The 23013-nt window shown below is 46.1% G+C and overlaps 1 long non-coding RNA gene across 1 annotated transcript in view; it reads right to left on the bottom strand.

Moving 5' to 3' along the window:
- Positions 1–23013, bottom strand: part of LOC135113332 (uncharacterized) — an 83158-nt gene that overhangs the window by 16128 nt on the left and 44017 nt on the right. The window contains exon 2 of the long non-coding RNA XR_010274898.1: positions 17410–17557. This is a non-coding gene — a long non-coding RNA (uncharacterized LOC135113332). The remainder of the gene's footprint in view (positions 1–17409; positions 17558–23013) is intronic.

Genomic DNA, 23013 nt, shown 5'->3' with positions numbered 1-23013 from the left:
TCTCTCTCTTCTCTCTCTCTCTCTCTCTCTCTCTCTCTCTCTCTCTGAATGTGTGTGTGTGTGTGGTGTGTGTGTGTGTGTGTGCATAACGCCAAGGAGTTCCCATCACTTTCAAATCGCCCTTCACGATGCACTTCTACACTCGTAACTACAAGTGCACACAGTATGGGCCATCCTTCACTCCTCTTCCTCAGCCATCCAACACACCTAGAGGAAGACACAGCTGCCAGATCTTCCCACCCAGAAACCGACGCGATAATGTGACACGCAAGACAGATATGAAGACGAAGCAACACTTACGAGGTATAATCATACAACCGCAATGTCTCCGGCGGGATCATGAAATTAAAGACGATGAGACAATTTTGACATCAAGGAAAGGCGGAAGCAATCTCTGTTGTTGTGATGGTGAGGGCGTAGGGGGATCAAGGCTGAGCTGTTCCCGTGACAGTTACACACTTTTGATGCCCCGGGATAACTGAAGTAATCAAACTGACGCCTCCACTACGTTGGCATTCCTCCAGTGTGTCCTCAGCCTCGACAACTTATGTAGTACTTGTGAGTGTCAGGGTCGTGGGTCCTTGGTGGTGGTGGTGGGGTGGTGGTGGTGGTGGTGGTGGTGAGCGTGGAGGCAGTCAAAACGTCAAAAGCAGTGAGGAAGTGGGCTGCTAAATGCCACGTGATTATACATTGGCTGGCGGTTTTGCACCTTTCTGAGAATACCTATTATTATCACACTTGTATCAGTTCATTATACATTCAGACATGTTGCTCATAATGTCAACATACTTACATGAAGCTTTTACAGCTACGTATTTTTTTTTTTTTTTATTTACTGCCAAAAATTTTAATGGTTTATCTAGATGTCTAAATAAACGTGTTGATATTTACTACCATCTAATATCTGTAGCTGGTTAAGTGGTTAATCTGAAGCCCTTAAATTCACCCTGGTAACACTGCAATCTCCTCGACTGCACTCAGGATCTTGTTACCAAAACACATAAAAGCATCAAAACATGGCTTTTGTAGGTTTGGCTCCAAGTTGCAAAAGATCTGGAAGGTTTATAGGAGGTAGTCAAGTGTTTGATTTACACTCGTGCAATCTTGGCGTGGCAACTCCTCAGTAGGCTATTTTCTTTACGAGGATGCTATTGTGACCTTGAAATCGGCCTTTGCTGTGCATATCAGTTCGTAATACTTCATACAGTGCTTACAGTTGATCCTTCTCCTCTTTCCCAGGGTTAAAATTTTCTGGCTCTAGTATATTGCATAACCGTATTTCCCCAAGTGCTTTTTCTTCTTCCTCAAAAAACGAGTCCACACAGTGAGTGAGTTATATTTCGGAAGGCTCTTGCTCAACGTGACGCGGCGGCCACTTAGCACAGATTTCCCAGTTATTCTTCATTACTCAGCGAGGTCTCAGTGTGGCCTTCATGTTGCGGCTGGTATGTTTTGGGGTGCATTGAGTCATCTGTATCGTGCTTTCACATAATACTGTCCTCTGTGTTATAACCCCTGCGGCCTCTGCGTTGTGACCTTTATCCCGTGGCTTTTATGTTGTAGTTTATATTTTCATGTTGTGGCCTCTGTATTGTGATAGCTTTCTGTGACCTGCATGTTGTGGCCTCATATTGTGACCTCCATGTTGTGGCCTCATGTTGTGATCTCCATGTAATAGCGTCTATATTATGGCCTTCATGCTGTGACAGCTATATTGAGGCCTCTACATTGTGGCCTCTGAATTGTGACCACCATGCTGTGGCTTTTGTGATGTAGCCTCCGTGTCGTGACCTCAACATATATTGTGGTCTTTATGCCGCGGTCTTTGTGTTGCAGCATCTGTAGTGTGGCTCTTTATGTTGTAGCTTCTATATTTTGGCTTTTATGTTCTGTACTGTATGTTGTTTACTCCCTCTATGTTTTGGCCTCCATGTTGTGGCCTCCTATGTTGTGCTCCCATGTTGTGGCTTCTTTGTTGTGGCAGCCATGTTGTGTCCCTACGTTGTGTCCTCCATGTTGTGTCCCCATGTTGTGGCATCTTTGTCGTGGCCTCCATGTTGGCCCAGCACGGTAACATTGCCAGCAGCTTTGTCAGGATCAGAGCAGCAGCAGCCACCAAGGAACGAGACACTCCAAGGCCACGCCACTTCAAACACAACATCTCGTCGATAACTGCTTTAAGGAACCCAGGCCAGGCACGTACTCGTCATCTACACACAGAAAAGCAGCCCCACAAACACGTTAATCATCAGTACAACCAAATTACACCACCACGGGAAACATTTGCTTCATATTATATTATCATGAATAGCAACGTTCTGTCAAAATTTATGCACGCCCATTCACTCCTCATCATCATTCTTTTCCTTCATCCTTTCCTCCAAATGCAGCTATCCCATCCCCTCCTCCTACTCCTCCTAGTTGCCCCTTTCTCCTCCTCCCTTACCACATTCGCCCAAGGGCCTCCGTAAATCACGCTGAAAAGCAAATTAAGCAAATTGCAGCTGAGGAAGTGGACGAGGCGGGGCAATGGGTGCGTCTACGGTCCCCCTGACACAGAAGTGCTCGTGCTGGGTATGCTGAGTGCGTGGAACTCATTAAGGCAAGACATTGGAGTTATCGCGCCGAGCCACGCACATAAACACACCGAGGCTGTTACTATAAAGCATCTGGCACACACCATTCAAGAGAAGCCACGCCCTCACCCTCATTACAATTGGCTGTTGACTTAACCATCTCTGTCTTTAAGGATTGATACACCAATAAACTTCACGCTCTTCGCCTCTCCCTTCTCTCTCTCTCTCTCTCTCTCTCTCTCTCTCTCTCTCTCTCTCTCTCTCTCTCTCTCTCTCTCTCTCTCTCTCTCTCTCTCTCTCCTGTCTGTTCCTCCCCTTCCCGTCCTATCACCCCTCAGTGACCCTCTCCCTACACACACACACGCACACACACACACACACATACACACACACACCTGCTAAGTGATGATGCACATACTAAAGATCTATACAGACTGATACGGTGAGACAGATACTTTGAGACAGATTGATCGGCGAACAGATTGACAGATAGATACATACTTATATACACAGAATGAATAATGAAAGAGTGTCATTGAGAGAGAGAGAGAGAGAGAGAGAGAGAGAGAGAGAGAGAGAGAGAGAGAGAGAGAGAGAGAGAGAGAGAGAGAGAGAGAGACCGGTCTGGAGGATACATAGATATATAGATGAATAGATACATTAATAGGTAGATAGATAGGTAGCTAGACATGTAGATGGATAGCCTGAGAGACAGAGAGAGAGAGAGAGAGAGAGAGAGAGAGAGAGAGAGAGAGAGAGAGAGAGAGAGAGAGAGAGAGAATTGTAAGCTGATCTTCAAAGTGTCTCATTATGAAGGCACTTCGCACAAAGCCACCACACAAACAATCTCTCTCTCTCTCTCTCTCTCTCTCTCTCTCTCTCTCTCTCTCTCTCTCTCTCTCTCTCTCTTCATGTTGGATGTTTACACCCAATGTTTTCACTCCACCTTCACTCTTAGTACTCATTTCCAACACTTTTACACCCTTTCATCTCCTCCTCTTCCTCTTCCTCTCCCTCCTGTTCCTCCTCTCACAGTGTGTGGGCGATGCCTTATTACAGAACTCCTCTTCTTCTTCTTTCTTGTTCTCCTCCTCCGTTTCCTCTACCCTTCTTTATTCGTTCTTGTTCTTTCGTGTCCTATATTCATTTTCTTTCTCGCCTTCCTCCTTCCCCTCGTCTTCCCCCTCCCCCTCCTCCTCCTCCTCTCTGTAAGTGCCACGCTCCCGCAGTTCAAGGCATCAAGAGGAACCAAGATTCACAAACCGGGCGAGAGATGTCCCTCCCTCCCTCTGCCAGTCACGTGACCCTTCGTGTTGCCAGGCAGAGTAAACGACGCTAGGCAGTTCCTCCTCCTCCTCCTCCTCCTCCTCCTCTTCCTCCTCTTCCTCCTCCTCCTCCTCCCCTTCTATTCACACTTCCTCGTCCCCCTTTCCTCGCCACCTTCTTTAGTTTTCTTCATCTCCTTATCCACTTCCTCCCTCTCCTCCTCCTCCACTCCCTCCTCCTCATCCTCTCCTTCCTCTTCTTCCTCTTCTTTTTCCTCCTCCTCCTCGTTTATTTCCTTTTAATATTTTTTCTTCTTTGGTTGTTTGGTTTTGTTACGTATGTCTGGTAGTATGACAGAGAGAGAGGGAGAGAGAGAGAGAGAGAGAGAGAGAGAGAGAGAGAGAGAGAGAGAGAGAGAGAGAGAGAGAGAGAGAGAGAGATGAGAGTTTATAGTTTCATTGACATTCACGCAACAACCAAAACGCGGCCACTGAAAATATGCATAATATCATAAGTTCAAGGATTTGGCAGACACTCCCGACGGTGCCAAGCAATGACACGCCATCTCCTGCTGATCTACGGTGCCTGAGTGTGTGTGTGTGTGTGTGTGTGTGTGTGTGTGTGTGTGTGTGTCCGCCGCACTGTTTTCATCGCCTTCTCATTGGTACAGGTCAGAGGGCAGCTGGGGCGAGGGTCACGGGGACACGAGGTTTGGTGTTCGCTGGGGTGAGGGGTGAAGGGCGGGGAAGGGCTGGGTGTGAGACGAGGTGAGGCACAACAGAGCGGCCGAGAGCTCGTGGGGTGTGGTGCTGGCTCAATTTGGCTGCGGGAGATGGAACTGAGAATTAGAGTGCCACGGAACTGAGAATTAGAGTGCCAAGGAAGGATGGTAGAAAAGCAAGGTAAAGGAAAGTTGGGCTGAGCTGAGGGACAAAGGCTGGTTTGCGTAGACTGAGGGAGGTTCAAGTGTGGGTGTAATGATTAAATCGAGTTAAAGTGACAAGCAAGAAAAGAAACCTTGGCCGCGTAAGTTCAAAGGAAAGCCAAGCAGGAACAAAAAAAAAAGTGAAGGAGGAAGGAAAATATACCAATAGATCGATGAACGTGAGAGAGAATAAAGAGAGGTATTGAGGAGGGTGGCGGGAGGTGCAGACGTGGGCAGGGGAAAGAGGCGAGTATCAGAGAAGAGGAGGAGGAGGAGGGGAGTAGGAGAGGAGGAGAGGAGATGGGCGTCACGTACGTCGCTTCTAACAAAAAACATGTACCCGCGTCGTGATCATTAGTTCCCGACAACAAAAACAAAACTCAATAAACACATTAATTTAACAATGTCGCCCCCTAAATCTTCAATCCAAACACACCCGCGAAACATTAGGGATTCAGTGTTGTGTTTTGGTCGCAGCGACTTTCACCACAGCGCGATTCGGATGCCAAGTGACCGCGGAGGCTCGGCGAAGCTGGGAATGTGCCACCAGAGAGGGTCGTTCAACCTTCAATACACAAAATATTCCTCCAAATAGTTTTCCGCAGGTTCATGCTCTGCTATTTAGTCTCTTCTCTGACAGTTATTTTATTTATTTTTTTTCATAATGGCCTACAACTTCTTGGATATTTATTTTGGTTCTATACTTTCTTCAGTAATAATGTCACCTACTAAAGATAAAATTAACTTCATATTCTCCCTTTCTTATTCCCCGTGTGTTCATGCCAATATTTTTTTTTTACGGTCCTCCAAATGTTTACAAATGACGACCATATCAGCAGAAGAGAAATATGGTGTTTTTACTTCTTGTTTTATGGAGTAACAAGAAAATAAAGTCTGGACATAACAAAAACAAGATGGAGAGATGAGATAGGAAGTTTTGCTAGAATGGCCTGGAATAAACACACACACAGAGGCGAATGGAGAGGGCTGTGGGAGGTCTTTGTCTTGTAGTGGAGTCATGAAGACCGACGATTATGATTACTGATATTTACTATTATGCATTGACAACACCAGAGGAGGGGAGAGAGGTGGGTTGGCGTGTTTAAAAGGGAACTTACTCAGAACTGGTTGGTATCTTATGAAAGTTGTAATCATTGCTGTGCTACTAAACTTTGAGGATGCCAGTTATAAATATGAGCTTGTTTTGTTTACTCGTTTTTATCCTAGTTTTCTTATAGATTTATTTCTTACAATTAATTTGGGCAACTCGAGTTTGCAATATAATATCCTAATTAACTTCAGTGGTCTTGCAATCGTAAATCTGTCATGAGCACGAACCTCTTTCTTTCTTCTTAGCTTCCCTATGCACTCCCTTCATTGTTGTTCTCCTTCAACGAATTCTGTGACATAAACTTTCCTGCATACAACTGACCAAGATGACAGAGTGTAAATCTATTGGCAGCGACAGAAAATAGTGCACATCTATTTACTCCATGCACATACATAGATCACACTGGATCCAAGGAGCCCCGTGACCCAAACTAACGATGACTACCACTGGACACATCCCTCCATCACCATTAACATCTATCAGCAGCAACGTCGCCACCACCACCAGCCTTTGACTTAATATTTATCCATTTATTGCACGAAGAGACGTCACCTTTACCATCCCACTTCTCTTACTGCACATTACACACAGAAGATTACCACAGACAACCTCGTAAGGCCCAGAAAATCTGCTGCCATTTATTCTTTCTGTGTTTCTCTGTCCCTTTTTTAATCTTTACTCTTATACCTCCTATCCCTTACCATCTGTCGTTCATACTGAAAAACCCGTGCCGTTCCTCAGCTCAAAAACCTAAGAATACCCAAGTGACATGCAAACTAATCTTGAGACCCGGCAGGTACTTGGACTCGCTTGAAGGGCATCCCGGTTAATCACGTCGCGATCTTGGTCCCGATAATCTGTTCCGCGTCCAGCCAGCGTCCCCTGCGCGCCTCAGCAACTCCGCGACCACCAACACTAGCGGAAGCCCGACAGCCCCGCCTCGCGCACCGCTGCTCTCCGCCTAAACATTAAACATAACAAGAATAAAAGTTTACCCAAAGAATTTACTTTGTGTGTGTGCATGTGTGTGTGTGTGTGTGTGTGTGTGTGTGTGTGTGTGTGTGTGTGTGTGTGTGTGTGTGTTATTGTATATGTAAGCAGGAGGTGGGGGCAGGGATGGCGTTGGGGTGCGAGCAGTGTTGGGGCGGCGTGTTTACATAGAGAGGGGTCAGAGGGGATTCAGAAGGGTTCGGGTGGCTCCCCTCGGCGAACTCACTACAAGCGCTACAAAGCCTTCACACACACACACACACACACACACACACACACACACACACACTACAGCATGCCTTGTGTGGTGTGCTGGGAAGAGAGGGGAAGGATGTGGTGTGGCACTGCAGGACAAACTATGAGCTGTTGGAGTGACCGGGGAGGGGGATGCGTGAGGTGACCTGAGGGAGGGAGGACGCTGTGGGATGGAGACTTATCGCTGTCCAAAACCAAAACACAAGCGTTCCAAGTTGCAAATCAGCGATATTTCTCCGATGCAGCGCCAAACTTGCAGAAACACAAGAGCACGGTAATAGCTTCCTAAAATATCGGTGATGTAAAGGTAATTAAAAGTAATGAAAGCACCTACCCAAATACACACAGACTGAGGAAATGCCTTGAGAAAGCAAGAACACGCAATAAATCACAAAGAGGAAAGAAAGAAAGAAAATGCTTGCCGTAGAAAACGTTCTTCGAGTGTATGTTCCGTAAGCCAATGGGAGAGTAATGTGCCAAGTTCTGAGCTGTGATTGGCCGGCGGGGTGGCGCTACCCGAGCCGAGTAGCGCAGGGGCGGGTGGTGCTGACTCACTCGAGATGCTCTTCAAGACGACCTTGGGTGCTCTCCTCGACTAGGCCGCGTCTTTCACCCTTCACCTTTCCTCCCCATTCCTCCTGCTCCTCTCAGCGCCCCCTACCCCTGGCCCTTCCCTCCTCTACTGCGCGTGTATCCCGTCACGCTTGGCACTTGCTTGGCCATACCTGCCTACACCCTTACTGTTGTTGCTATTGTTGTTGTTGTTGTTATTGTTGTTGTTGTTGTTGTTGTTGTTGTTGTTGTTATTATTATTATTATTATTATTATTATTATTATTATTATCATTATCATTATTATTGTTGTTGTTGTTGTTGTTGTTGTTGTTGTTGTCGTTGCCCTTTGCCTTGTGGTGTTCCTCAGCAACCTTCTGTCCTTGCGCCGTACCCTGCCCTCCCTTCCCTCAGCTGCAGCCGGCATGTGTCGCGGTGATGGCAGGGGTGTTCTCTGTCTTCCCCGAGGATGCCTGTGCTAAGTCTCGACTAAGGACGCCATTTATATCTGCCCTCCGAGTTTCTAAACTTTTATCGTGTCCACAGGAGCCGCAGTGCAAGAAGTGCTTGATGTAACTGACTCCTGCTCCCTCGGCGGGTCCACTAAGCTGCTCGGAAGAACTGCGTCTCTGTCCCGCCCTCGCCTTCACCCACGCCGTGTACATTCCAATGATGTTGCTCAAGCTCTAATTTCTATAAGAATGAGGACGCGTTACCCAGGCAGTATTATCATTATTGGTCTTCTCGATGAGGGAGAGTAATACGTAACTTGTACCTGGTAATTAACGCCGCTTCTGAGTGGCGGCTCTGTGCCTGTAACAACGTGAGCAGCGCTGTCCTGGCGAGGACGTCACCGATACTCTGCAGTTTGACCGGTCGCTGGCTTTTTGACCACAACCGACTGTGTGATTTATCGGTAGTGTTTGAGACATGAGACATGGAGGAGGCAGGCGGTCAGCCTTCTGAGAAGGACAGGGTCAAGAAAAATTAATCTGGCGTCTGAGTGACCGTGATGCACGGCGGTGGGGCGTGCTGAGCGGGTTAGCCAGGGTGTCAGGACGGAGCCGGGGTGGGGCGAGGTACTGAGGGCCTGGCCTGGCAACTAAGGCAGGTGGCAAGCTGTGGCTCAACACGTGCTGCGTTGTTTCGCCGCGGGTGTGCTGGGTGTGCTGGGTGTGCTGGTTCGTAGGGTCACAAAACAAACGAAACACACAGCGCCATGCAAGGCAGAATAAAGAACAAGAGCCTCTAAGACCTTGTCCAGCGGTCTCTTGTCTGGCGTTGAATCTTAACCAGACTTCTCATGTGGACGGAATGATGTGGTGATGGGCGCGCTGTGGTTGACACTCACTCACAGGGCCGCGCCTCATCTGGTAGACAGTGAACAGCCACCAGTGACTCACGAGATACCGGGCCTGAAGGCGGCAGAGGTCAGGGTCTGCCCGCCCCGCTGCATCCCAGAGCTCCACACCGCACCGGCACCGCTGTCCTCCGGAGGAGACAGAAGAAGGCACGACTTCCTGCGGGATGAGAGCGACGCCCTCAGCTTACATATTCCAATCCAAAATGGCATCCCGCTAAGCTTAACGGGTCCATTATGCAGCCCCGGCAGACGTGCAGCCCCGGACGACTCCCCGGGGAGGTAACTAGGGCGGGGCGGGGACCAGGAGGGCGGGATAATTGGCCCTTGCACTGAAGATAAAGTGTGTGTGTGTGTGTGTGTGTGTGTGTGTGTGTGTGTGTGTGTGTGTGTGTGTGTGTGTGTGTGTGTGTGATTTGCATTTGCTCTATTCCCGAGGAAATTAGAATACATGTAAGTGATAAGAAAGATATTAATAATAATAATAAACAGAGAGCTGAGCTGAGTACCTCTTCCCCAGAAAGACTTATCATCTCAAAGGAAAAGAAACAATCATAAAGATTTGTTCTTTTGCAGTGTGTGATGACACGTAAAATATGCGAAAGTTATCATCATACATACTAATGTTGGATAGATGGAATGGGAGACAAATAGATGAATAGATAGATAGATAGATAGATAGAGAGAGAGAGAGAGATAGATAGATAAACAAATTAACAAACTCACTGACAGACATGGACATAGGATAAACATGTTACTGTACATGAAGTTTACAGAGGAGAAAACGGCAGACAAATTCTCAGACGGAGCACATTTATTAGCATGGATGAGGCACGGGAGGCATTGGCATCACGGGGCAGAAGTTACCGCTCCTCTCTGGCCGGCGTGACGGGAAGGCGCTTAGACTCCCGCTGGTGCCCGTCAAAGGGACTCCCTGACGAGCGTAAGGCAATACTCCGCTGATTACTTCATGACAGGAGCTCTCTCTCTCTCTCTCATCTCTCTCTCTCTCTCTCTCTCTCTCCCTCTCTCTCTCTCTCTCTCTCAGCCTTAGCTAGAGAGAGGGTTTAGAGGGAGTCTTCGCCTCTACTGCCTCTACTCCTCGTAATTCAGAATAGTGTAGCTCACCACAAACAACCTCATAAGGGCCAACAGGTCTACTACAATTTGCTTTTTCCTTTGTGTTCTTTTGTTCTCTCTCTCTCCTCTCTCTCTTCTCTCTCTCTCTCTCTCTCTCTCTCCTTCTCTCTCTCTCTCTCTCTCTCTCTCTCTCTCTCAACGTCGGAAGCAACGCAGAGTAATATTACATAAGGCAGCGGCTCGGCTCGCCCGCCAGGAAGCTGAGGCGAGGTTATTGAGACACGTGCTTGGGAGCGAGCTTGTTGCCAGCATACACGGAGGGAGTTTTCCGACATGGCTTCAGGCGCCGCGTGACGAAGGGAGGCGAGGGAGAATGAGCTACATACAGAGATGGCCTGGGATAAGATACAAAGAAGGTACGGAACAAGGAAGCAGGAGACAGAGGAGGGTTCAGAGAGACAGAGACAGAGAAGGAACCCGCGGGAGAGATGGCGTTGTGGAGCCACAAGGACCAACTGTTGCCGGCCAGAAGGTCGAGCACCCGAACGTCCAGCAGGGCCTCGGGGCGGCCTTGTGCGCGTCTTGTTATCACCCGCTCTGTAAACACCCGAACGGCAATTAACGCGCCTGTGTCACATCATCAACAAAAACAAAGGAGTGTGTCCTTGTTTTCGTGGCTTACTTAAAACAATAGAGCGGAATGTGAGTCCGCCTGCCAGGAGACCGATCAAGCATTGACCTTCACGTGGCCAGCAGGACGATTGACGACTACTGCCACCTGACGGAGGAACCGCGGCGCCACGGCTCCTCCTGTCCGGGACTTATGCAGTGCGGGGCTGTGGTGAGGCCGTGAGACACAGGATCCATATGACAGGCATCGTAGGAGTAATGGATCGCAGGAGTAAGGATCCTGGCGAAACATGACTGTTCCTTGGGTGCGCCGGTAATTGAAGATATGATGACACTAGCAGTAGTAATACATCGTAAGAGTAATAGCACCAGCAACAGCAGCAGCAGCAGTACTAATGATAATAATAAGTATTATTATTATTATTATTATTGTTATTATTATTATTATTATTATAACAATAATAATAATCTTAACAATAATAATAATAATAATAATAATAATAATAATAATAATAATAATAATAATAACAATAATAATAATAATAATAATAATGACTCACTATAATAGCATCAGTATCATCATCATTAACATGACAACAAAATATAAACAGACTTGAATGATGTTGATAGAGACTGACGGTGGCAGGAGAGAGAGAGAGAGAGAGAGAGAGAGAGAGAGAGAGAGAGAGAGAGAGAGAGAGAGAGAGAGAGAGACTGCTGTGGATGTGGGATAAAGAAGGGGAGAGATTTTTGAGACTGGAGTAGGGGGAAGAAAGGAGGCGAACGTGGCAGGGAGGGCGTGTGTGTGGCGGGACTATGGTGGGGCTGTAGTGGGAGTGTGGCTGGGCTGTGGTGGGGCTGTAGTGGGAGTGTGGCTGGGGCTGTGGTGGCGCTGTGGTGAGTACTGTGCATGGCTGCCTAGCGCTGTACATCACCTTGGTGGCGCGGCGATGTATCTTGGTCGTGTTGCTTTGTGATATCTCCTTACGCAAACACAACTGCTGTCCCCTGCTCCTCTCCCCTGCCCTCCCTCCCCCTGCCTCTCCTCATACCCCAATATCCTTCTTCTCCCCTTTCCCTTCCCCTCACTTTAGTATCAATCCTTCTCCCTTCCCTTTTCATCTACCCACTTGCGTATCCTTCCTCTCCTCTTCTCTTCCTTCTCACCCCTTCTCCCTCTTCCCACATCTCCAATATCTTCCTCTCCTCCTTTCTTCTGTCCTTACTTCTATATCATTTCTTCTCCCTTCCATTTTCATCTCCCCACTTCTGTATCATTCTTTTTCTTTTCCTTCTCTCTCCACTTCATTATCTTCATCTCTCCTTTCTTCACTTTCTTTCTCGCTCTCTGCCTCCTTATCCTTAATCTCCCCACTCCCCTTTTTATTCCACTTCTCTTTCATCTATTTTGTCCACCTCCTTATTCTTTCTCTCCCCACTCCTATGTTCTTCTTTCTCTCTTTTCTTCTCTTCTCCCCTTCCCTTTATCTTATTTCACTACCCTCTTTTTTTTATTTTCCTCTTCTCTCCTCGCTTCCCTCTTTTATGTACTATTTTCCTCCTCCCTCCCCTCTCTCTCTCCCCCCCCTTTCCTTTCTGCTTTCCATCCCTCTTTTTCCTCCTCTCTATCCTTCTGCCTCCCTCTCTCTCATCTTTCTTCACTTTCTCTCTCTCTCTCTCTCTCTCTCTCTCTCTCTCTCTCTCTCTCTCTCTCTCGTCTCTCTCTCTCTCTTCCTCTCTCTCTCTCTCTCTCTCTCTCTTCTATGGCGCATCTAGTCCTTCCCTCCTTTTCTCGTGCCAGTGCCCTCTTCCCTTCCTCTTGCTCCTCCTCCTCCTCCTCCTCCTCCTCCTCCTCCTCCTCCTCCTCCTCTTCCACACCTCTCTTTCATCTCCCCGATACGGTACTTCACCTCCATCTCCTTTTTTTTTGTTGTTCTTTTATCCCTATCCCCTTCCTTCCCCTCTCTCTATTTCCTCTTCTCTTCCTCTCCCACTCCTCGCCTCTCTCCTCACCACAGACTGTCTGGTGAAGACGCTACTCCGTCAGCCGCGATAAACACAAAAAGAAGGAGGAGGAGGAGGAGGAGGAGGAAAAGAAGATGAAGAAGAAGAAGAAGAAGAAGAAGAAGAAGAAGAAGAAGAAGAAGAGATGGAGGAGTGAAAGATAAAAAAAAAGATGAGGAGAAAGAGGAGGAGGAATGAATTACTGGTTTCAAATTTCAAGTTTTTAATATCGTTTAAGTAACACTCCAGACTCAGTGTTTTAAGTCTCGCCCTCATCTCCGCTGTGCCTGCTCTCCATCTCTCTCTCTCGCTCCCTCCCTCCCTCCCTCCCTCCCTCCCTGCCTTCTCCTCCTCCACCTCCTCCTTCTCCTCCTCCTCTTCCTTTTCCTCTTCTACCACCAACAATCTCTTCCTTCCATTCCCACTTCTTTCTTCCCTCCATCACCATTATCTTCACACTACCATTGTTTCTTTCCTTCTGCGAGTGTCTCCTTCCCTCCACTACTCTCCTCCCTTCCCTTCTCCTCCACTTCCCCTCCATCATTGCCTCGTTCTCTCCACTACTGTCCCTTCCCTCCATCACTGTCTTCTCCCCTTCACCACTACAAACTCCTTCCCTCCACCACAACTACCCTCCATCTTCCCCATTATTATCCCCATCCCCAGCTTCTCTCTCTCTCTCTCTCTCTCTCCTCTCTCTCTCCTCTCTCTCTCTCTCTCTCTCTCTCTCCTCTCTCCTCTCTCTCTCCTCTCTCTCTCTCTCTCCACTACCTCCCTTGCGTTTCCCTCCCCGCCTTGTGTGTTCGTTCTCTTGCCCCTCACTCAGCACCTCCGCGCCCCCCTCCTCCGCGCCTTCCACCCCCGCGTTCCCTTGTTTATCAAAGACCTCATCATCGAAGTATCAACATCATGAAGGAAGTTCCACGAGCAGTCTCCGGCCACTACCCGCCCTCAACTTCGCGGCGCAGTTAAGGATCTTATTCAATGCTACTAATTTTTTTCAGTCCAATTCCTGCTTGAGTTACCCCTTATTGCCCTCAAAGGAAAATGGTCTGAAAATATTTTTACTAATGAGGTTTTTCAGCCACTCTTGAAAGGCGTGGCTTCCGCTTGGGATCACCCAGCGCTGTGTGCTCTCCAAACACGAGGCCGCGTGGCTGGTTGGAAGCCTGACGTGCACTTACCCTGGGAAGTGATGTCATATTGTACAAAATGGTCAGAACAAAAAGTCAGTAGCAGACAATTATCCGCTCTTATTACATTCTTGGTTCTTCTTGGTCTTTGCGGAGCTCTCCATATAAAGCAGCACATGAGAGCTTATGTTGACAATCATTCGATTTGTCAGAATGATGTCCTAGTGACATCACTACTCCAGATAGCTGAACTCTCCTGCAGGAGATGCAAATCTTACGTGGACGACGATGCGATCAATTAAGAACGTACGTTTCCAAGTGGTTTAATGAAAAAAAAAAAAGTGAGGTGCGGCAGCCGCCACGCAACACGCCACGCACGGGAGACACGCACGCGAAGCAAGACGTACTAAAGAGAAAACGACAAAACTGCGTCTTCAGTCCTTCATTAAGCGGCACATGGCAGCAAGATAGGGGCGAGGAAAACATAAACATAAGACGCAAAAAAAGAAGTGTATGACAACAACAGAGCTTGTCCCATGCAGGTCTGTTTGCACTGCAGGCCACCTAGGAGGCGCTGAGAAGACGACTGTGCCGCTCACAACACAACCTTTGTCATCGCTCACTTGGGGATGGGTAGAACAACGACTACTTTGACAGAAACCCTCTAGTTCATTTCCCTCAAGAGGTGCGGATGTCCTTCACGGGGATGGTGTCAGTGCAGCGTTTCAAGGTCATCCAGCAAGGCAGCAAACGGAGCCGCCCTTGCACGCCCTGAGTTTGTGGGACGTGCGCGGCATCAGGCAGTCTCCGGGAGGGTGGCGGCGGGCGGCACAAGGGGCGGCTGTGTGGCGTGTGTGTACCAGCAGGAAGTGCCCACACGGGAAAAAAGTGAACGCTTTAAGCATATCCGTCATATGAGACCCTTAAACCTTCGACCGCCTTACCCCCGCCCTTGACTCCTCTTTACCGCCTGTGCTGTCTGTCTGTCTATTTATATGTACAGGTTTACAGAGATGCTCGTATCTGTTTTCGAATTTTCCATCTCTCTCTCTCTCTCTCTCTCTCTCTCTCTCTCTCTCTCCTCTCTCTCTCTCTCTCCCTCTCTCTCTCTCTCTCTCTCTCTCTCTCTCGCTTATTTTATCGATGACGGTGCTGTGACCTCTGACCTTTAAAAACTTAATAAACATGCGTGTGCTGTGAGAAAAGGGACGTGGTTTGTGGTCTTGAAAGATAGAAAAAAAAAAAAAAAAGACGTTTCCTCCTTACGACCCAACTTAAATCTACCATATGCTACTCTACTTCATGCATATCACAAATTGATACGTTAAAAAACTGATACTCCTCGCCGGAAGACACGGGTTTAATTTCCGTGGTCCTAGTTTGTGTGTGTGTGTGTGTGTGTGTGTGTGTGTGTGTGTGTGTGTGTGTGTATAAGCGGCACCGCACAGACACACACGAACCCACGCCGCCCCGTGCCATCAGACGTGTCGCCGCTGATTTCAACACATCGCACTTTGTGGCTCGAAGGGCACCACCTCGATGAGTGATAAGGCGTCCGTCTCTTTTAGTCTTTTGCTGGTTCCCAATGTTTTGGTTATGATAGTAATAATTATATTGAGTCAGCAGCACCACCAGCAACAACAAAACAACAACTACTACTACTACTACTACTACTACTACTACTACTACTACTACTACTACTACTACCACTAATACTACTACTACTACTGCTGCTGCTGCTGTTGCTGCTACTAACTACTTCTACTGCTACTACTACTACTACTAGTACTACTACTACTACTACTACTACTACTACTACTACTACTACTACTACTACTACTACTACTACTACTGCTACTACTGTTACTACTGCTGCTACTGTTCTTGCTGCTCCTGTTACTGCTGCTGCTGCTGGTGTGTAATACTTCAATAGTTATATATATATATATTATATATATATATATATATATATATATATATATATATATATATATATATATATATATATATATATATATATATATATATATATATATATATACTCGTATATATATATATATATATATATATATATATATATATATATATATATATATATATATATATATATATATATATATATATATATATATATATATTTCCAAACTACCCTCCTACGGATTCTATCCTTCTCTCTGTAACTTCATCTCAAGTTTCCTTTCTGACCGTTCTATTGCTGCTGTGGTAGACGGTCACTGTTCTTCTAAATCTATTAACAGTGGTGTTCCTCAGGGTTCTGTCCTGTCACCCACTCTCTTCTTATTATTCATTAATGATCTTCTGAACCAAACTTCTTGTCCTATCCACTCCTATGCTGATGATACCACCCTGCACTTTTCCACGTCTTTTCATAGACGTCCAACCCTTCAGGAGGTAAACATTTCACGCAGGCAAGCCACAGAACGCTTGACTTCTGATCTTTCCTAAAATTTCTGATTGGGGCAGAGCAAACTTGGTATTGTTCAATGCCTCAAAAACTCAATTCCTCCATCTATCAACTCGACACAACCTTCCAGATAACTATCCCCTCTTCTTCAATGACACTCAACTGTCCCCCTCTACTACACTGAACATCCTCGGTCTGTCCTTTACTTATAATCTGAACTGGACACTTCACATCTCATCTCTAGCTAAAACAGCCTCTACGAAGTTAGGTGTTCTGAGACGTCTCCACCAGTTTTTCTCACCCGCCCCCCAGCTGCTAACTCTGTACAAGGGCCTTATCCGTCCATGTATGGAGTATGCTTCACATGTCTGGGGGGGGTTCCACTCATACTGCTCTTCTAGACAGGGTGGAATCAAAAGCTTTTCGTCTCATCGACTCCTCTCCTCTAACTGACTGTCTTCAGCCTCTCTCTCATCGCAGCAATGTTGCATCTCTAGCTGTCTTCTACCGCTATTTTCATGCTAACTGCTCTTCTGATCTTGCTAGCTGCATGCCTCCCCTCCTCCCGCGGCCTCGCTGCACAAGACTTTCTTCTTTCTCTCACCCCCTATTCTGTCCACCTCTCTAACGCAAGAGTTAACCAGTATTCTCAATCATTCATCCCTTTCTCTGGTAAACTCTGAAACTCCCTGCCTGGTTCTGCATTTCCACCTTCCTATGACTTGAATTCCTTCAAGAGGGAGATTTCAAGACACTTATTTATCAATTTTTGACCACTGTTCTGACCCTTTTATGGGACTGGCATCTCAGTGGGCTTTTTTTTTTATTGGATTTTGTTGCCCTTGGCCAGTGTCCTTCATATATAAATAAATAAATTAATTAATTAATTAATTAATTAATTAATTAATTAATTAATTAAAAAATATATATATATGAATATATATATATATATATATATATATATATATATATATATATATATATATAATATATATATATATATATATATATATATATATATATATATATATATATATATTTATTTATTTATTTATTTATTTATTTATTTTATTTATTTATTTATCCAAGAAATCCTTACCTACCAAGACCAGAGTCGTATAAGGCGGCGCTGTGTGCGATGAAGCTGAAGCCGCTGCGAGGTGTCCGTGGCTCCCTGATTGCGGTGGCTGGGGACGCACCTTGAACCCCGTCAGGCGCACGCCGCACACACGCGTTGGGTGGCACTACGGGCTTGACAAAAAAAAATTAACAGCGATTAAAGTGATAACATCTTTAGAAGAAAACTTTTAATATTTTTAATAATTAAAAATAAAGAATAAAAATTACGTATAAACGTTTTGAAAGGATGATTTTGTTGACTTCAAAGGAAAGACACAGATGGTGGTCGTGGTAGTGGTGGTGGTGGTGGTGTTTGTGTATGTGTGTGTGTGTGTGTGCGCGTGTGTGTGTGTGTGTGTGTGTGTGTGTGTGTGTGTGTGTGTGTATTAACAGTTCCATAGTTGGATCTACAGGTAAAAACCTAGAAGAACAAATCAAGGTATACATTAAGAAAAACACCAGCGAGACACATTCAAGCTGTCTCGGAGTTTAAGGAGTCTGGGTTTCAAACTCTTGACATAATGAATTCAGTTATATCTGGGCACACGGCTCTCCAACTATGAGGTATTAGTCTTCTCGCCAGACACTTCATTAAGGGAACATCAATGTAGCAACGTTCCGGTATTTGATGTAATAAAGTTTATATTAATCTTATATCATTCAGATAATTAATATACTTTATCCTATATATTTTTCATGTATAACTTTTTTCAGTTATTAATTTCTCATTCTTTTCTTTCCTTCCATGAATTATTTTTCGTGCGTGTTTTTTTTCTTTCTGTCTTCGCAACCATAGAACAAAAACATAACATGAGAGAGAGAGAGAGAGAGAGAGAGAGAGAGAGAGAGAGAGAGAGAGAGAGAAAGGAGGAGAGGAAGAGATAGATAGACAGACAGACAGAGACAGAGACACAGGATCCCAGACATATCACGTTACAATACACGAGGCTAAAGTACAGTACTATAATAATTCTCACTCAGGATGGTAACAAAGCCTAGGAGCGCGACAATGACCGGGTAGGGACGGGAGGCAGGAGTGACCCCAGGGCGCGCCAGAGATACCCAGCAGATGCCGCGGTTCTGCATGAGCGGTGAGCAGCTGCCGGACCCGAGCGCCGCGAGGGAGGCCGCAGGGAACAGTGCCTGCCCTGAGCATGCGTGCGGCGAGGGGACAGAATTTAGTGTAAATGAAACCTGCAGAACTCATGAAGGTAGCGGACTGGTGGTGAACAGGGTGGAGATACGGAGAGCTGTTTTTCTTTCGTTTTCTTTCTTTTTTTTTTTTTCTCTCTCTCTCTCTCTCTCTCTCTCTCTCTCTCTCTCTCTCTCTCTCTCTCTCTCTCTCTCTCTGGATTTTTGTTCTTTCCTCTTATTTCAGTATAAGGATTGGAGTTTGCTTGCGTATATTCTTACTTCTGTCTCTTTTGTCTGTCTGCCAGTCTGTATTTCTCTCTCTCTCTCTCTCTCTCTCTCTCTCTCTCTCTCTCTCTCTCTCTCTCTCTCTCTCTCTCTCTCTCTCTCTCTCTCTCTCTCTCTCTCTCCCTTATGCATCATTTTAATTGGGACAAGATAATAACCAGGAAATTTAAAAAAAAAAAAGCGGTGAAGGTGGACCAGTGTCTGCCTAAGGACCTCCTCACTTGCCGTCCTCCCCTTCCCTTTGTTCTTCTCTCCCTGAATCACTGTCTGCCCTTCTGTCACAGACTCCTCTTCCCTTCCTTTTTCTTCCTTTCCCTTTTGGGTCCCTTCTTCAGTCCTTTTTTTCTCTCTCTTTCACAGGCTACTCTCTCTTGGTGCAGTCTTCTCTCTCCCTTCCCTTCTCTTCCTTTTCTTAGCTACCTCTTCCTCCTTCACTTCGTTTCTGTCAAAGCCTTCCAGTTTGTTATAGGGTCTTCTGTTTCTTCCTTTCCTTCTCTCACAGTTTTCCCTCTCCATTTCCTTTCCTTCTGTTCCTTTTGCCTCCCTTCTCTTCTATTCAACCACAATCCCCCTCCTCTCCCTTTTCTTCTATCATAGTGCTCTCTCTCTCTCTCTCTCTCTCTCTCTCTCTCTCTCTCTCTCTCTCTCTCTCTCTCTCTCCCCGTCGCGTCCCCCCAGCAGGTCCTCGCGGCGGCTGGCAGGGGCACAAGCACGGTGGTCTGGCGGCACCACCACAACACAAACACCCAGGCAGCTCGTGTAAAGATTTCTAGGTTAGTCAGTGATCCTTGTGGGCTCATGTATCTTCTGGTTTTTTTTCTTCTCTATTTTTTTCTTTCATGTCTCCGATGTTTTTTTTTCTTTCATTTTTTTTTCTCTCTCTCTCTGCCGTCTGTCTCGCTCTTTATCTCTCCCGGTTGTCTCTCGTCTCTGTCTCCAACTATTTTTTTTATCTTGTCACTCAACTAACCAGTTTTCTTTCTTGTTTGTTCTCCTTTTCGTCGTCGCTCGCATTTATTTATTCACTTATTTATTCTTTTTACTTGTTTATAGGTGGCCATTATTGTGTCGCCTGTCTATGTTGTCCTCTTCCTCCTCCTCCTCCTCCCTGTCGTGTCATCCACCCACCCACACACCCACACACACACACACACACACACCGATGCGGCGCCGCCTGACTCGTGTAAAATAAAACGAGAGGCTGAACACAACACCCTCTAACACGCACACAACAAATCAACAAACAAACCCCAGGAATTCACGCCATTATCTCAAAACACAAAAATGCGACGAGTGACGTTCCTATTAACTCCCCTTTTCACTCATTAATTTGTCTCAAGTAAGCGAGTATGAAGGAGGAAGAAGAGAAAACAAAAAACAATGAAATAATAAGGAATGTTTATGACTACCCCGGCAGATTATAATAGCGACGATGTTGTTGTTTTTTTTTAAGTTAGTGAAAATACTCTTAATTCTCCTGTCAAGAGTAAGTCACGACCTACAGTGCTAAAGTCCGTGTTTATGGTGATGTACCGGACAAGACGTTGAGGCACAGATCGGGACGACATGGGCGAGTCAAGAGGGAGGGAGGAAGAGAGCCATATAGTTAAAATGAGCGTGGGAGTTGGAAGCAGTTGGAAGGAGACCAGTGCGAAGACGGAAGAAGACCTGGTGACAGTGTGTGGAGGACGTGACAAAGATGAGCATCAGAGAGGAGACTGTGTGCAACTGTGAAAAGTGGCAGGGACTCATAAGCCGTCCAAACCCGTAAGGGAAAATAAGTTTAATGAAATTATTGTTGCTGATGATGATAATGATGATGATGACGATGATGATGATGATGATGCAGGTGCTGGAGGTGGTGGTGGTGAGGAAGAGACAAGATACATTTTTTTTTCTTTTGATATTGGAGTGTCAAAAAGAAAAGAAAAAAAAGTACATTTATTCGTCCGAGTAAAGAATGGGAGCCTCTGAATTTTTCGTATTAAGGAAAGATGAAGCCAAATAATTCACATCACCAAAATACTTAGATATGTATAACAGCTGCCCGTATGATAGTTTCAGTTTGGCAGCAGCAGCATAGTCGCGGCCACAAATGAAATAACCTCTATGTATGCACTGTACCTCCCCCCCCCCCCTCTCTCTCTCTCTCTCTCTCTCTCTCTCTCTCTCTCTCTCTCTCTCTCTCTCTCTCTCTCTCTCTCTCTCGATTAAAAGCCCTCTGATCTGATGCTGACTCATTATAAAACTCGACAACTCGTACATTCACTCAACTACTAATCAACTGTAAAATCCTCTTCTGTTTTGCCCCAGAATAAAAGTAAGTAATTATCAAACAAAACAAAAACAAAAAAAAAAAGGCAAGACGCAGCCCTCACAGAGACACGATCTTCAGACACTCCCAAGCATGGTGCAGTGAGTGTCTGTCTGTCGCCCCCCGAGGCACACATGAGTCCCCTCCCCACTTCCATCACCCCCCACGAGCCGACCCTCAAGCGTGCGTCTGGTGTGGTCATCAGCGGCCTTATCTGCAGCCCGCGAGAGCCTTCTAGACAAGAGTAATAGTTGGGTGGAAGGAAGGAATGTCTCGTGTGGTTTGAAGAGCGAGAGAGAGAGAGAGAGAGAGAGAGAGAGAGAGAGAGAGAGAGAGAGAGAGAGAGAGAGAGAGAGAGAGAGAGAGAGAGCACATAGCCACCAAAAAAGCAAAACAAATAAGCATCTCCACCCCAGTGAGTGTGACAGTATTTTGTTTTATTGTGACAGACATTGCTTTGTGTTACTAGGGATGCTACGTTTGGGGCTCTCTCTCTCTCTCTCTCTCTCTCTCTCTCTCTCTCTCTCTCTCTCTCTGTACAGCGGGAACGAAGACTATACGTAATTTGCTGAGTGCTGATGTGTCTCGTCGCCGCCACCGTGACATCAATGAAAACCCAGACATGTTCCTTCTCGTTGTGGTGGTGGTGGTGGTGGCGGTGGTGGTGGTCAATAAAATCTGGTCATGTTATTTCTCGTTGTGGTGGTGGTGGTGATGGTGGTTATGTTAATTTGCTCTCGATTCCTGTACTCTATTATTTTTTCCCCCATAGCTGAAATGTATAGTGATAGGGAAGAGTGAGGAGAGGCAATGAAGAGGAAAAAAATATGATAAATAGTGGATACGTTATATATAAACATAAAGTATGAGAAATGTCCTTTTTGCTGCCGTTACTTCCCCTTCTCCTCCTCCTCCTCCTCCTCCTCCTCCTCCTCCTCTTCCTTCTCCTCCTCCTCCATACTCTTCATAATTCTTCTCTCATCTCACCACTTTTTTCCTTATATATCTACAACTTCACGCTTCTCCGTACCCGTTCCATCTGAAGAATAAATTATATTCTCTCTCTCTCTCTCTCTCTCTCTCTCTCTCTCTCTCTCTCTCTCTCTCTCTCTCTCTCTCTCTCTCTCTCTCTCTCTCTCTCTCGTCTTACGCTTGTGAAAAGGAAAGAAATCAACACAAAAAAAAGAAAAAAGAAATCGAATAATAGGAAAGAAAAAATAAGACATGACTATAAATTTCTTTCTCTCTCTCTCTCTCTCTCTCTCTCTCTCTCTCTCTCTCTCTCTCTCTCTCTCTCTCTCTCTCTCTCTCTCTCTCTCTCTCTCGTCGTACGCTTGTGAAAAGGAAAGAAATTTCTCTCTCTCTCTCTCTCTCTCTCTCTCTCTCTCTCTCTCTCTCTCTCTCTCTCTCTCTGGGGGTCATAAATTTCTCCAGCACCTCAGTGACAACAGCAGCGGGAACATAACCCTAAGCTGTGTGTACAAACGCGTCTCGTTGCTTCCCCGGCACAGGGCGAAGCTGACAACGAGGCGCAGCGACGCGGATGTTGAGGCGGGAAAGAACACCCCGTCTCACTTTCACGCTATGACAAACCTAACGAAAAGTATGTAAATGTTTCTTTCCGCTGCGTTTTTATGCGTCTGACTTCTCCTACGGCCGCTAAAAGAATTATGGGGCACCACTTAGCTGTGTATTCTCAAACGCCTGTACTAGGTGTTTTATCGCGAGGACTTACTTGTACCAGGTTATTTGTAGTAGAAGTTACTGGAGTTCTCAAGTGTGTTTTCATTTTCCGTCAACAGTGGAAGAAAAAAAAAACTATTCACGTCTCATTGCGACTACGTACTTTCAACAG

This window comes from Scylla paramamosain, chromosome 1, assembly GCF_035594125.1.
Source record: "Scylla paramamosain isolate STU-SP2022 chromosome 1, ASM3559412v1, whole genome shotgun sequence".
In the NCBI taxonomy this organism is placed as follows: Eukaryota; Metazoa; Arthropoda; class Malacostraca; order Decapoda; family Portunidae; genus Scylla; species Scylla paramamosain.
Note: the sequence above shows the minus strand (reverse complement) of the source record. Positions and strands in the feature narration are given on the sequence as shown.